The 16,488-nt window shown below is 44.8% G+C and overlaps 1 long non-coding RNA gene across 1 annotated transcript in view; it reads right to left on the bottom strand.

The window, feature by feature from the left end:
* The window catches only part of LOC139748008 (uncharacterized), a 48,920-nt gene extending 38,996 nt beyond the window's left edge, over positions 1-9,924 (bottom strand). Inside the window, exon 1 of the long non-coding RNA XR_011712509.1 lies at positions 9,857-9,924. This is a non-coding gene — a long non-coding RNA (uncharacterized lncRNA). The remainder of the gene's footprint in view (positions 1-9,856) is intronic.
* Between the last annotated feature and the right edge of the window lie 6,564 nt (positions 9,925-16,488).

Below are 16,488 nucleotides of genomic sequence, written 5' to 3'. Positions count from 1 at the left end.
TCCGCGCCTGGACACTCGATGCGCCCAAATTCCTTTGTCTCAATATCCGGATCGTCCACGCTACCTGATGCCAACCATGCCCACTGGACACGGTGCCTGACTGCGTCCTACATTTCCCACTATCAACACCGTTTTCTCTGTCTCTTTCAGTGTCGGAACTTCTGATGGTTCTCAAGAAAAGTTACTTGTAATGTTTTAGTTATATCTGCAAAATCTATGGGAAGTTAAATGTTTACTCTCTTCATTTGTTAACGTGACAAATTGGTGACACAAACCAGAATATAGCTCAAGATAACTACGTATGGCGAAAACGAAGATAACAGACACTTTTGTGTGATATTAGAAGATACTAAACACGAGAAACGAATGATACACCATACAGGACCATATACTGGGGTGATTGTTTCCACGACACAATAAACTAATCATTTCTCCCTACACTGTGGGACAAACAGGGGCAATAAAGGGAAACGTCACTTATCGTCTCTATGGTACCTCACGAGAGAGGATTCTTCCAATTCTTTACTAATAAAACCAATATGGTAAGGCTCTTCATCTCATCACTTCTTAAGACGATTACCATATTACCTTGAGTGTGTAATTACTTAACTGTACAGGACGGGGAGAGAGTTCTACACTCATGGGTAACCGTCCCTTGTATGTGTACGTACATATATGCATTGATATGCATGAGTGTGTGTGTGTGTGTGTGTGTGTGTGTGTGTGTGTTTGTATGCAAATATGCACATGCATATGTATCTGTGAGTTTGTCAAATGGTCTAATGTACTTCTGGGTTTGTAGCTAGTCTCTCTCTCTCTCTCTCTCTCTCTCTCTCTCTCTCTCTCTCTCTCTCTCTCTCTCTCTCTCTCTCTCTCTCTCTCTCTCTCTCTCTCTCGTGTTATCGTAATTATGCCATCTTTATTACAGACAGGTGCAAGATCTTACCTGGCTGGCCCAACTGGTCAGGACAGGTGCTGGAGACCAGTAATGAGTTTCCATGGCCAGGAGGACAGATATGGATGCCTACCAACGAATTTCTACTGTCCACAACAGGTGTGGCAACTTAGAACTTCCCATGGTAACGAGAGTAGTGGTAGTTTGAATAGTAGGCGTGCGAGCCTAAGTATGAGAATTATTAGCAAAAGTAAAGGAAGTGAACCTCACTGACAGGTAACACAGGTGTGAAGACCTATTAATGAACATCACAGGGTCAGGACTGGTGTGAAATCATTTGCAAGAATCTCACTGGTGAAGACAGATGTAGGAGCCTCCTAATGAGTCACTGAAGGATATGGACGAGAATCCTGCTGGTGAACTGCACTGATGTAAGGCAGGTGTGGAGACTGAATGAGTTCAGTGCACGACAAGTTACAAGAGACGATGGAAAATGCAGATTGTAAAGACAATCCAAACTAGAAGGGAGATAGAAAAGAATGGATGGTATAGAAAACCCCAATATGTATAGATGGATGAAAGAGATATAAAGGATAGACTATACACTAAAAAAAAAGAGGAAGAGAGAATGGAACAATCGTTTTAAAGTTATGATGCAACAAAATAGAAAAAGGCTGGACGAACTATTAGATAAAGGTACAGACTGCCACCTCTACTGGAAAATGGGTTCTTAAGCTGCTAGCCACCCAGGAATGGTCCTTGTAACCTACTGTGGCTATGAGCGTAAGCTCACATTCACTATTGCAACACCGTAAGAAGCGCTAAGAAAAACTACCTACATTGTTCCCTCTGGTGAGGTAGGGTCGGCTAAAGAGTGGTGGAAGAAGTCCTCTCTCTCTCTCTCTCTCTCTCTCTCTCTCTCTCTCTCTCTCTCTCTCTCTCTCTCTCTCTCTCTCTCTCGTGTGTGTGTGTCTGTGTGTGTGTGTGTCTGTGTGTGTTGATTTTAAGAGATTCTGGGTTTGTTCTGATGACTCAATGTTTCGTGAGTAGAAAGTTAAACAAATACAGTTAAAATTAGCTAAAGAAATATACCCCAACGTACCACCAATGTTTCTTACACCTGAGCCACGATGCACATAGGAATAAAAAAAGACGGGACTTTACATTGTCCGTAAAATTAGTATTTTAGAAAAATGTTTTACAATTATTATTCAGCCTGTGTAATAAAATAATGGTCAGCCTGAGAAGAGAAAACGACGTAGATATTAAACTTTTATGTTTTGTTCTTGTGCTATGATATATATATATATATATATATATATATATATATATATATATATATATATATATATATATATATATATATATATATATATATATATATACGAATATGGGGAATATAAGAGTGCGCACTTCCATATAACATATCTTCCCCTTTAACAAGGGAAGGGTTGTGGTTATATATGCATATGCTAACATCCTTCACTAAACAACTCGTCTCAACAACAGTGATGATGAAACTCATCATTGGAAGCTCATTTGAGACCTTTTCTCTCTTCCAGGCGCCTAAGCACACAACAGAAAGCCCCTTTAGGTAGACCACAAGCACTATCAGTCCCTGCCCAGACCAAAGTGAAACCCATGGGCGTCGATTCAGGCCAATGAGTTTGTAATAAAATTAATTCAGGCGTCGCTTTTCCAATCTCCGGAGGCCTGTGAGGCTGGTTGACACAAGGAGGGAGCCACTGTAGGAGAGTAGATGGTGGGAAAGTACGATGGTGAGGAGAAAGGTGGAAGTAGCTGGTGTTGGGGAGGAGGGTGGTGGTTGCTGATGCTGGGGAGAAGAGAGGCAGCAGCTGGGGATCAGGGAGGAAAGATGCACGGAGCTAGATCAGGAATAAGTCAATACAGACAAGGCAGAAGTGTGGGTATGACTTCCTTGTATCAGAGACACCATATCATTACCAAGAGATGAAATTGGAAATGACATATATCATTCCTTCAGGATGGCTCGTTATCCTTATGGATATAACTGGATGTCCTTCGTTCCGGAGAGGAGGATGTATCCTTGAGAGACGAGCTGGATGTCCTTGTAGCAATGGCTCTGAGTTATGACAATGACGAAATTTGAATTACATTCTTTGCGTCTAAGGGAGGCGGGTAATGACTGGGGGGGTTCACCTGGATAGAGTGAGGATTGAGTAAGGTCAGAAGGATGGAAAAAGGCAGAAGAAACTTTGAACGACCCTACTGCTTATAACACTTCCATGTGACATTGTTCAGAGTTCAGAGGCGTGGCTGGAGTTAACTGATATACTTTTTGTGCCACATCATGAACCCGGCCCCACAGTGAGCGTGTATCCATTCTAAATTTTGCAAATCTAAAACACAGAATTTGTAAATCTATTTTCACGATATTTCTTGAGGTTCATTTTACAACCCCAGAACCGCTTTTATGGGTAATGATGGACTCCTTTGGAGAAGTTTCTGGACGAGACTTTACTCCTCTCCGATCAGTGACGATGATGTAATCTCATCAAAGATGAGTTTTCACCTCTGGTATGACCACAAGCAGGCGCAGTCTGGTAAGAATTCTTCCTTGAGTAATTCACAGAAGAAAACACATTTCTCTCGTCCAGTCAGCTCACCCTGGCGGAGTGAAGGAAACAGCTGATCAATTACGTGATAGTAAAGGTTAAGTTGATTAAAACATTCACACACGGCTGGTCCTGACTCCAGGCTGGGGGTAACTCGACCCCCTCAATCATCACGCTCTGGTGATCCGAGGTTTCGGGTAGAAACATAGACCAACAAATACTAGATCATTTCTCAAAGGTCTGACTCAGCTGATGAAACACAAGTGTACTTGTTTTGAAAATATGAAGCACTGAGCACACTCATATAACCATTTCTTATAATAAAAGGAAAATAAACATCTCTGATTATTTCTACGAACTTCGGTCGCCTCGACTCAGCTTTGAGTTTTCAGTTGAGGGATACGTTCAACTGCTAGCAGCAGCAGCAGCAGGAGCAGCAGGAGTGTCCATGGGTTACGTCGCCGCCCCGCGGAATGTGGCGTCATGTTCCTGACCTTTAGTAAGTTCTGATGAATCACTGGAAGTCAGGCTGAGCTTTCTGTGAATGAAATATATACTCGGATTCTTTCCCTCATTCGTGAGTAGATTATAAGTTGTTTTTGAAGTGTATCATCCAGCAGGAGGTCCATGTGTGCCGAAATCTTGGATGATACTTCAGAACCCAGAAGATGGTCTCTGTCTTCACTAGCGATGCAAACATCTTTGTATTCTCTGGATAGATGACTCGTTTTACCGTTACTGTTAAACTACTAAAGGTCAAAGAAACACGTATTCAACAAAAATAAGACGCATTCTGATTCTCCTGCTGGTTTAGCTAATCCAACGCAGCGATTAAAATATATAGACCACGGTATCTATAGTGACATATGAACTGCCTAGAATCTTTCTAGTGATCTTAACTTTGGATCTAATAGCATTCTACTTAAAATATCAACATTAACGATACATAGAAGTTGCCTCTTATGTTATTGCTCGTTTTCCAGTATCATCAACCTTACGCCTCATATTCTGATGAGTTTTAAGACAGAAATATTAAATGATTATCGAAGTCAAATGATTATACGTTTTTTGTCTTACAACATAATGCTGTGCCCAGTATGTGACATCTGTTGTAGCGTCTTAACTCCTACATGTTAATATATATACCTCGATCATCTTGTACGTTCATGTGTCACACGTTCAACTGGCTCGTACCTCTGTAAGTCTCCTGCATTCAGATCTCACATTCCTTTAATTCCCACGACGTCAGATCTGGTGATTTGATCAGACACTTACAACAGCAACTATTGCCTCTACTTCACATTCTTCTTAAATTCACACATCCAGTACGTTCAGATCCTTGAACTGTAATCTCTCTTATATTCACATCACAGGAACATCCACTTGTCTGGCATTTCCACAGGTCTTCTACCCACATATTCCCCCGCGTTTCCACCCGAGTCGTGGGTTTATCTTTGGCATGGCAACACTGCATGCTGGCGAGTTTTGTTCAACCAGCGTTGCAATGTCGCGCACACATGGCAACGATGATCATATCTCCCAGAAACACATCCTTATTAATTCGCATCGTAAATATATATATATATATATATATATATATATATATATATATATATATATATATATATATATATATATATATATATATATATATACACGTGCTTGTGTGTGTATGTATCTATAAGTATATATTTATCTATCATGATAATCTTTTCACCGTGGTCAGATGGCCAGTCTTGCCAAGATCCTGTGAGAATTTAACCAATTTCCTGTTCCATGGTTGGGACAGGATCACATCACACCCCGGAAGCCTTGCTAGCCAGTCCCCAAGCTCCTCAGCTGGGATTCCAGCCCTAATCTCTCTTATATCATTTCGGCAACATCAAAAACTGGCCATGAATGTGTTCGGAAAAGACAGGAAATTCTTGTGTGTGGCGGTGAATACGCTTCTCTTGTGATCTCTTCCTAACTGTCACTGTTTATGACAATCGAGTCGATATTTGAGGGTATTTATGATGCTGCTTGGATGTCTACCGTCTTGATCGTAAATAATGCTTGAGTAATTTGTTTACAAATAGGAGAAAATTGATCAGACGATAAAATGAAAACGAACCATAAATCAAGAAAATGTTTCAATAACCGCCCAGCCGCCATTGTCAGGTGATGACGTCATCGTAAACACGAAGGGATTAGAGTCCCATGATGACGTCACTTGCGACACACGTGGGGACGGGACATGATAAAAAGAGTGTTGGAAGGCCTGGGAACAGGATTAACCAGACACTTATAGCTATTTTCACGAAGGATCAGATCCTGTACAGAGGTGCCGCTGTATTCAATTCTATCATAAGGAATTTGGCCTGGTGACAACATCTTTTTTTTTTATTATTGCTTTACCCTCACTACATAATACTTGGGGTGTTCAAGCTACAGGAGCCTGGTTTCGTGCGACCCAATCCTACGGTAGGCGTTACGACATTGTCACAAGAATGTTATACCTGGGATTTAGACGTGACAAGACTTTCACGCACCAGTAACGTGGTTGGTGGTGCTGATATAAGGTTATTTTTCCCACAGTCATTCCACTGGTGTTTATCTTTGATATCTCATCATCTTCGTCAGAATGACGGATGCCGGGATCATGTGTACGTTAGGTCGTAGGTGAATTTATATCTACACATTGACGAAGGTAACACAGAGAAATGGTGAGAAGAGAGAGAGAGAGAGAGAGAGAGAGAGAGAGAGAGAGAGAGAGAGAGAGAGAGAGAGAGAGAGAGAGAGAGAGAGAAGACGTGAGAGCCACGACATGAGTGATATCATATGAAGGTTGCCCACGACCCAGCCCACAGATGCCCAGTCATCACAGGTTCTTCGTAGGATGACACTGCATCACACATTTCATTTCCAAGGCGATATATACATTTTTTTCTCCCTCCCTCTCCCTAAATTTGAGGTCGATGAAAGTTCCCACGAGACGTGTCAACCTTTCTCGCCCTTCCCACACCCCAAGACGACTCCCCTCCCATTCCCCATCCCCCCCACCCACTCTCCAGACCCCACCAACGCCACCAGTATAATCACATCTCCCGCCTGGGTTTGACCTCTGACCCCACACGACCTGACTCACTCTACCAGCTTGTCTCAGCCGTCCGCCCAGCCATCTCCTTGACGAGAGGGACAGGTGTACCGTCTCACTCTCTGCCCTGTCTATCATTATACATCTGTCTCTCTGTCTATTTACATATCTACCCATCTATGTTCATCTCTGATTTATTATCTTATTCCTCTTCATTTATACAAGTTCATACTTTCCTTTCCTCTCTCCTTTCATTTTCTCTATCTCCCCACTCCATTTTCTACCAGATTTTACTCACCTCTCCTTTCCCCTTTCCGTTTTTCCCATCATTTCACCTAACATTTTTTTCCGCCCCACATCCTCTACTCTTTCTTCTCCGCCGTTTCTCTTCCATTCATCTCTCCCGACTGCCTTCTGCCTCACCTCCTTCTCTCTTAGCGTCAAGGAAGCCTATTTCTTGACTTTTCTGACTCCATTTATATAGATTAGGAATGTGGGTTACTTTTACTATCCTTTTGCAGACTACGTCTTCACAAACCACCAGGTTTCCTGTTCTCCTAGCTTGCCAATAGGTAACCTTGTCTTAGACTAAAAGCTTCTCTGTTATCTGCTTTCCAATTGTTACCTCGTCATAAACCATCAGGTCCCCCAGCAGATAACCTCGTTATAGACCATCAGCTATTCTGTTTACCTTTATTCCCGTGAACTGTCTTTCAGACCAAACCATCGTGGCTTTTCCATGTGTACTCCTTCAGACGACACCCTTGTCATAGACCATGAGGTCTTTTGTTATCTGGCTCTTCCATGGACTCACACGTACCTTCCAAACACTCCCAATAGTCAGTCTCTTTGCGACAGAGATTACTGTATGATCATGGCAGCACTTTGACATAATAATCTGTTTAGATACTGCCACTTTCTTTTTACTCCGAGGGCATAGCACTGTTATGTGAATAACAGTGTATTAAAGGATAATAAATGTCTGTAATGACTAACTTTAGCGTACGTAAAAGTTCGGTTATTGTCTTTCTTGTCTGCCTTTTGTGTGTGTGTGTGTGTGTGTGTGTGTGTGTGTGTGTGTGTGTGTGTGTGTGTGTGTGTGTAGATGATATATACACCAGCCTCTCAGTGCCAGTATATAGATGATTAGTAAAGCCTCATCCGTCGTGTGACACGAACACTCGCAACATCATCGCCCGGAGTCGAACGTAGAGAAACCAGCGGTGTTGCTCAGGGTTGACAACCGCGCCATGGCAGAGTCAGGAACCCGTCCACCACAGACAAAAACGAAAAGATTTCCTTTTGACACTGTTACCATGTCATTATTCGTGGCTGTGTGCCGGACACGTAACGAGGCACAGCGAGGAGCCTATCAAGCATTGTCACGACTATGCCACACACTTGACATAACCACCTAAGATTGTATAGCGTCTTTCACTCAGACTCAGCAGGAAATTTAATTCGAGTGATGGTGGAGGATTGTAACTGCTCACACCTCATGATGGTTGCCTTAAGTGTGTGTGTGTGTGTGTGTGTGTCTCTGTGTGTGTCTCTGTGTGTGAGTCTGTGTGTGTGTGTGTGTGTGTGTATACGAAAGACAGACAGACAGACTATACGAATATGATGATGTTTAATCTATTACCAAAAAGTTAGTTATTTTTCTCTTTGTTTTCTTTTAATTCATCACTTCCCTTCCCCTCTTCTCCCTTTGAGTACAGTAAGCCAAGCACTTTAGCTGCTGTCAGATGTCACTCCTCTGACCCAGTTACCTTTCTTTCCTTTCTACTTCACCCACGTGCAGGCAGCTGGCTTCCATTCCACGAACTTGCGTTCCCTCTATCTCGTGCATACATACCTGACAACACATAATTTACGCGACTCGTTCCTCGTAGCTCTATACCTTCCCGTGGTGAGCTCTATGTGCTAGCTCTGTCGTATGTACTCGTAAGTAAGTAACTAAGTAAGTACTCTCTCTCTCTCTCTCTCTCCCTCCCTCCCTGGAACAGGAACTAACCCTCCACCAGCTTCGTGTCCAGACATACGACGCAACAATCACTTCCACACTCGCCGCAGTGTTCGGCCATGCGACCTTAGCCTCGACTTAATTCTTTTTAACATTCGTCCTTTTGTTGTCAAGGGTTCCGGACGAGGGGGTACTGCCGGTGATGTTGCAGAGGGTGCTGCAGCGGCATCGCGGGGGACTCGAACTCTCGTCTTCTGAAGGAAGATTCTCAGTAATCCGCAGTGAGTGCGAAGTTGATACCGGACTGGAAGGAGGGTCATGAGATATGGTAATGGGATGTTGCGTGCGTACGTGTGTCGGAGGAGGAGATGATGTGTCTGTAGTTACTGGGAATCTGTATGTGGGGGATGTGCGTGGATGTCTGTGTGTAGAGGAAGGGTGTATATATGTATACATATGTAGAGGACTGTGAATAAGTCTGAGGAGTCATGATGCATGTCAGTGGGTCTATGAGAGAGGGAGGGATTTTCTAGGGTACGTTCCTCTGCCGGGATGGAGTTTTCTTGAGAGCAGATAGGTATGTGTGTGTGTGTGTGTGTGTGTGTGTGTGTATTTTTAAGTTTATATGTGAGTACTTTTGTTTTAAGTTTGAATTCTCAGTGTAAGTGAATCAGTCTGTAAACGCTTGTGTATTTTCTGGTTGACAAATTTCGAATATTCATTAGATTTATTCTCCAAAATGCTCGTCAGCAATATTTTCCAAATGCTCCTTCCCTCCACACTGCTGGCTAGCACTCTCCACCACCTCACATAATCAGCAGGAACCATCGTTTCGATTTGCATTTAATCGTTGGCTCAGGTACAGACAAGCTTCTCACGTGTTATCTTGCGCTACAGGTGGTTCCGTCCTAGACAGGTCTGGCTAGGGTGGCGGGTACCACACACGCCCCCAGCTGCTAAGACTCTGGAGGAGCCAGCTGAGGTGAAGCTTGCCTGTATTCCTACCGATGCTGAATGTCTGAGCTGGGTTCCCCTGCCCCATAATATTCTAAGAATCTGTTCTTTCATCTAATTGTTTTCTAACACGTAGATTTCCTCTACTGGAGGCTGTAAACAGAACATGGACAGGTCCATGTCGTGTGTGTGTGTGTGTGTGTGTGTGTGTGTGTGTGTGAAAGAGAGAGGGAGATAGGAGGGGGAGCGGGTGGCTGGCCTGAGTCAACATATTCTAATGCAACGAGTTTAATTAGTTCCTATGATGCACTGGAACAGAATCTTACAAGGAAAGCATTCCAAAAAAAAAATATAAATATATTTTTCCTCACCTGTTGTGTGGAGTTCTTGCCTGTGGAGTGTAGACCGTCGCTCACACATCCCCCGTAGAGGACCCCTCCTCCTCCTCCTCCTGTGGGTGAAGGGAAACAGTTAGCATTCTGTCTAAAGAAAACTGAAAATGAAATATAAAAGAAACACATTCAGGTGTGGTGATTACTCGAGACTCATTTCAATCTTATTGCAACCTGTGGCAGGACAGGGGTCACCAGTGTAGGGGAGGGTGTGCTACAGATGAGGAGGGAGGAAGGAGATATACCAGCACCATGTCAACACACAACTGCCATGCTTGTACATTCATAATCGTGTGTGCGTGTGTGTGTGTGTGTGTGTGTGTGTGTGTGTGTGTGTGTGTGTGTGTGTGTGTGTGTGTGTGTATTCGTTAATGCCTTGTCACGCCCGTGAACATGACCGGAAATATATGAAAGGATCCCAAGAGAGAACTTCTGTGATGCGTACTCACACACACACACACACATACACACACACACACACACACACACACACACACAAAGAAGCTATCGTAACTGTGCTTGCATGAACGCATACATTCCCACACACTCATATAAACAAATCTCCCACCTACACACACACACACACACACACACACACACACACACACACATTTAAGACAAGACAGTACAAATAGGCAATTATATATGTACAAACACATACATTTATACAAACTCCTACGCAGACCAGCACACAAGAATATTCCCTCATATACGTGCATCCCCAACCACACCGTCATACTTTCCCACACTCACCTGCATACATATATACTCTTAGGGTCTCCAATATGTACAATTCCTCCTACACACACACACACACATTCACACGCCTCGATCTTGTTAATATTCATGCACTGTCTACGTCGGCCCCGTGTGGAGTCGAACCTGGGACGTGGGATTCCCTTGAGCCTGGCGGTGCATGGTGATAACTCCACCGTCTTCCAGTTTATAATTCCACGAGAGTAAGGTCCCTCCTGGTCCTGTAGACTACAAGGAAGCCGATATATGTTGTTACCGAGTCTCTAATGTGGGTATCTAAATACATCTCGCTACTTTCGAGAAAGCTCCTCTTGACACGCGTCCTTTGTTCCGTTCTATTAAGATAATCTTCTGTCCATCGAAAACGTCTCCACTTTACTCATGCCTGTTGATCCAGCCTCACAATCAGCCTCCCATGCATTACGGTGTCAGATGTTTTCTGGCCGTAGAAATACGAGCATTCCACCCACACTTCCATTTTGTCGAAGAAGGAGAGACGTGGCATTACTATTTTTGATTGCTATTCGTATCTCACGGGGAGAGGGTTTTACACTCGTGTTCCTCCGTCTCTTAACCTTGTATATACGTACCATGTCTAGTCCTCTGTATCTATATGTCTGTGTGTCTGCCTGTCTGTGTATGTAAGTTAAGGTGCAATGCAAATTCTGTGTTCCCACTCTGTTTATTTATGCTGTGGTCCACAAATATCACTGGGTTTACTCTGTTCTTGGTGAGCGTGTTTGCACCTCGGGTGTTCCTGCTGGCAGCGGTTCTGCCAGACATACCTCACCTGTTCAGGTTTTGAAGGCAGAAAAGTACGTGTCCAGGAGTCAGGATCTGGAGGCTGGTGCTCCTCGGCACAGCTCTTGCTAGACAGGTTCCATTTACACTTGGAGACGTGAGTGTTTACACCTCCGACCCAAGTGCTGCAGAAGGTGACACTGGAGTGAGAAGGAAAGAGAGAGAGAGAGAGAGAGAGAGAGAGAGAGAGAGAGAGAGAGAGAGAGAGAGAGAGAGAGAGATCATGGGGGTAACTGAACCCATCTTTGCTCTTAATCTTTTCCAGGATCCTCTCAGCTTGTGTATCTACTGTTCGTTTGAAGATATTTTTCTTCAAGATGGGTGTCGTTTTCTCCCTGTCTGTTGTATATTCCCACCACGTCCCATTCCGGTTGTTATCTGCAATGGCGGTTATTGAGTTATTGCTAAGTCGGTGTGTGTATCGCTCGTGTCCTGGTGAGGCTTTATGTTTATCATGTAGCCATAAGGTCAAAGTTTTAGGTCATAGTTCTGAACCCGGTACGTGACTCTCAGGCTGCCGTGGCTCTGCTGCCAGCCGCATGATGATCTAACTTCACAAGACGGTGGCGAAAAAGTGTAATCAACAGATACAGGTTTTCCTTTATATCATACTGTAAGATACAGTGTGATAGTTTATAGATATTTTCACTTTTGTTGATGTGCATACGTGTGTGTGTGAAGTCCTTCTAGGAGGATTTATCTTTCTTTTTATGTCTTCAGCTTGAAGTACATTATCTCATACGTTACAGACAAGTATTCACTAAGAATATCTTACTGTCTGTCAGTCGCCGGCCTTCCAATCAATCTTCTCCACTCGTCCCCATCCTTCGTCCTCCCTGTTTTCTACAGCTTCCTCCAGCGTCTCCAGTCTTCTTCCCAGCGAACTCATAATGCCCTTAATCCTATCCAATTTTACGATGTCCTGCTGGACTTTTTCCTCGTGTACAAAAGCTATTCGAGAGGTGTCATCAAATTCTCGAACTTGATGGATGAGATAGAGAGAGAGAGAGAGAGAGAGAGAGAGAGAGAGAGAGAGAGAGAGAGAGAGAGAGAGAGAGAGAGAGAGAGTCCATGTTTCTATAGAGTAAATACGGCTACAATCCGTTCCCTCTGTCAATAGCATCGACAAACCATATGCATCTGACGGAAGTCTGAAAGGCATTACTTTCTGATAATGGCCTTAGAAAGTACCATAGGTCTTCTTTATCTCATAACCTGGCTTTAGGACGTACTATGGCTCCAGCTTATCTTATAAAGTGGCTTTAGAATATAGTGTTGGTTCTCCTTTTTGTCAACAGTCGCAAGAGTAATGGTAGCTTCTCCTCGAGGTTCGCTCGTCTCAGATCCTCTTCCAGCACTGTGAGGGTCAACCTCAACTGACTGACTCCATTGTCGTTTTCCGGGAAGTGTTTACCTTCGCAGTCAGGAGGCCCTAAAACTCATTTCAGATCGACTGTTTGGGCAGCAGTTTGTGGTGTTTCAACTCCAGTGTGTAGGGCGTAGGGGTCCTCTGGCTGTGGTTCCTCCAAAGACGCAGAACTATTGAAGGTTCGGACGGAGGGAAGGTTTAAGGGTGACAAGTTTTAACTCCTGGTGAAAGATAGGGAGGAGGGCGTGTTTATGTCCGCTCAGGTCCTATTCTCAGCGTTCGTCTTTTGTTTGTTGTCGGTAAATTTGGTGCTACTGTCGACGGAGTCTACCTTATTGTTTTTATTTTTTGTTTCTTCGCATCAAATAGATAGTTTCACAAAAAAGTTCTTATTTGTCACCGCTGACTATGTTATCATATATAGAAGGGAATTTATCCCAAATATCGTGATATGAAGCAAACATGATCCTCAAACTGACCCATGACCCACGACACGCGCATCAGAATGTCCCATGTGCCGAATTTATTTCAATTTCAATTGCAAAATATCCATTGTCTAGATGTACATAGATAAAAAGCATTTCAGTGGTGATATGTGTGGAGGGTGCGGTCGAGAAAAAGCTGTAAGAGTGAAATTTGAGTGAGCCAGAGAGGCGTGACAGCCTGTTGCCCCAGGGGTTCTATTGGACAGCTGGGTGGGATTATTAGGTCGACCACAGGGTCCCCACACCATCATAGGATCGTTAGGCCCAGCTCCCTCCCTCCTCACCCAGCCCCACCAGGTTCCTACTGGTTTGTACCAACCTCACCCAACACCAACTGGCCCTTACTAGCTATCACCCACCTCTCACAGCCCCAGCCGCCCCCCCCCCTGCTGGCCAGTACTCTCCTCCCCAAACCCCACACACTTCATATTGACCAATATCCATCTCGAGTCAGCTGGTGTAACGTCCCAAACCCAGCCTGTTCATACAACTCTACAACCTATAACACTTCGACCATCCCTAACGCAACCACCTGTTCCTCCATTCTCCCCTGAATTCAAGAATCATTCATAGGCCTCTCCCAATAATGCTGCAATAACTGTATGAAATTCATAGTCATTTTTTCCTTCGTCTCTCCTTGTTTACCTTCACTTTCCTCTGCCACCCCCTGAGGTTTCCAGCCTCCCTCGTTCATTTTCTCCTTCTTCCTACTGTTTTCCCCCTATTACATCTTCTGCTTCAGTATCCCGACTCCATCTGTATGGATTACTTGAACTGGCTATTGTTACTGTCCTTTAGCAGATAACCTCTTCACAAACCATCAGGTCTTGTGTTATCCGGCTTTTCCAGGTACTCACGTGCATTCAGTCCTCCTCATCCTCATCATCATCCTCCTCCTCCTCCTACTCTTCCTCCTCCTCCTTCCCTCCCTCCCTCCTCATATCATCTCTTCTCTCAGCTTCCTTTCCATCCCCTCCCTCTACAGCCAGCCCACCCTCCCCTCCCACCCATGCTGTCAGCATTGTCTTCATCAGCAGCTGCTGACGCCCATCTGAGGGGCGCGTGGACGCGGACCACCATAACCTGACATGAAATCAGATATGCGACCATCCCTGCCCCCTATCCCCTCCCACTTCTCCTCCCTTTCCGACCCCAGCCCGCTGACAGACCCCAGTGAGCCTCTGTCAAAATCATAAATGCCTGAAAGACGGTTGAGAACCTACACCAACCAACACATTTTTAGCATCTTAACGATCTCTCTCTCTCTCTCTCTCTCTCTCTCTCTCTCTCTCTCTCTCTCTCTCTCTCTCTCTCTCTCTCTCTCTCTCTCTCTTACGAAGTTGATAATTCCATCTTTTCATTTCCATGGGACGGATCAATCTACTGCCGCGGGAGTTCAGGCGATCCTTTAGGAAACTGGTGGAAAGTTCAGTGGGGCGAAGTCAATCCTGAAAAGCGATCTAATCTGACTTGTTATAAATTAATCGTTCATGCTACTGGACACAGCGTAATCTGATCCCACGTCGCCTACACTATTATCATCACCGAAGGATTATACGTCACTTTTTTATATACAGTTTAGTCGTATTATCCTCTTTAAAAAAAAAGAAGGGCGAAAACCATAAAAATTTTCTGGAGTATGAATTGCTTTCAATAGAAGGTCAAATGAAAAAGAATAAATGGCAATAAAAACTACGACAAAAAAATGTAAAGGGGAGAGGGGGTGCAGGTAGAGGTTGGACGACCAGAGGTGTCTGGTAACGATGGGCCAGGGGCAGCCACTATGGCCAATAATGCTTTTCCCACCATTTGTCGGAGCCGTCAATAATGCCCCGACGGGCACAATGGTCGGGGTCCGGGGCACATGACGGGCACAGGCCACACCAGGATTAGGGGCCCGGGGAAGGGGGGGGGGAGAAGGGCTGAGCAGGGCAGACATGGGGGAGAGAGAGAGAGAGAGAGAGAGAGAGAGAGAGAGAGAGAGAGAGAGAGAGAGAGAGATACTGTCTGCTTCTTCCTATGTCTGTCTGTCAACAGACAGTGTCACGTCCATCCATCCTTCCCTCCCAGGCCACGCCCCTTTCAATGGCCATTCCGCCCCCCTCACTACTCCCCTCTCTCCTCCACCTATATCACGTGAAACAACAGACAAAGAAACAAAAGCTGGGAGGTAAAATACGACACAGACACACACACACACACACACACACACACACACACACACACACACACACACACACACACACACAACAAAAATGTCTGTTTTAACAGCAGCACATAAAATCTCAGACGACCATCTCACCTTCCCCAGCCACACCCCGCAGAGGGTGGGTGAGTACACCTGGTCCACTGCCTCCCTCAGCCACACCCAGGTCACACCCAGTTAGGGGTACACTTAGTCTGGTGCCTTCCCTATCTACACCTGGTCAATTCCTGTTGGCAACTCCCAGCAGGGGGTCAACTGGTCAACTGTCCTGCCTACACCCAGCCCCACCCTGGCGATACACGTAAGGTGTACACCTTGCCCTGCGGATGTAAGATGCGACAGAAGGGTTTACAGTGGGTATGATGAGAGAGAGCTCATCATAGGAGTACTATTGGGTGTAGCGGAGTGCAATTAGAGTTGGTGTAATGGTTGTAGTCAGACTGTGGGTACAAGTTGTGTGTAGGGAGGAAAACCATATTATTTTGTGGTAGGCGGAGTGGTGAGGACGACGGTTGAGTCAACGCAGAGCAGTGTGGTGGTCAGGAACAGTGGTAGTGTCGGCGGTGGTGGTGCTACTGAAGAACGGAGACGAGAGAGGGGGGTGTTGTTGGTGATACGATACTAAGGAGAGTGAAAAAAAAAGTCTTTCTCACCTGGATAGTGGTATCTTAGTGCCCTCTCTCTCTCTCTCTCTCTCTCTCTCTCTCTCTCTCTCTCTCTCTCTCTCTCTCTCTCTCTCTCTCTCTCTCTCTCTCTCTCTCCTCCCCTTTGTGATCCAGCTTTTATAAGCGACACAGGAGGCGCTGGACTGTATCCTAAACACATTCGAGGCCGTGAAGGCGTTTCTGAGCCCCTGCACACAGAGGTTAACAGTGAGTCTGGATAACTAGCGTCTGTCATCCCGCCAACACGAAGCTTAGACCTCTAAACTCCCTAGTAATATCCTTGTTTTAACGACGCCAAATTAGACTCCACATCTGTTTCTCAGATGCGC

This window comes from Panulirus ornatus, chromosome 71 (genome assembly GCF_036320965.1).
Source record: "Panulirus ornatus isolate Po-2019 chromosome 71, ASM3632096v1, whole genome shotgun sequence".
In the NCBI taxonomy this organism is placed as follows: domain Eukaryota; kingdom Metazoa; phylum Arthropoda; class Malacostraca; order Decapoda; family Palinuridae; genus Panulirus; species Panulirus ornatus.
This window is presented reverse-complemented; position numbering and strand designations above follow the sequence as displayed.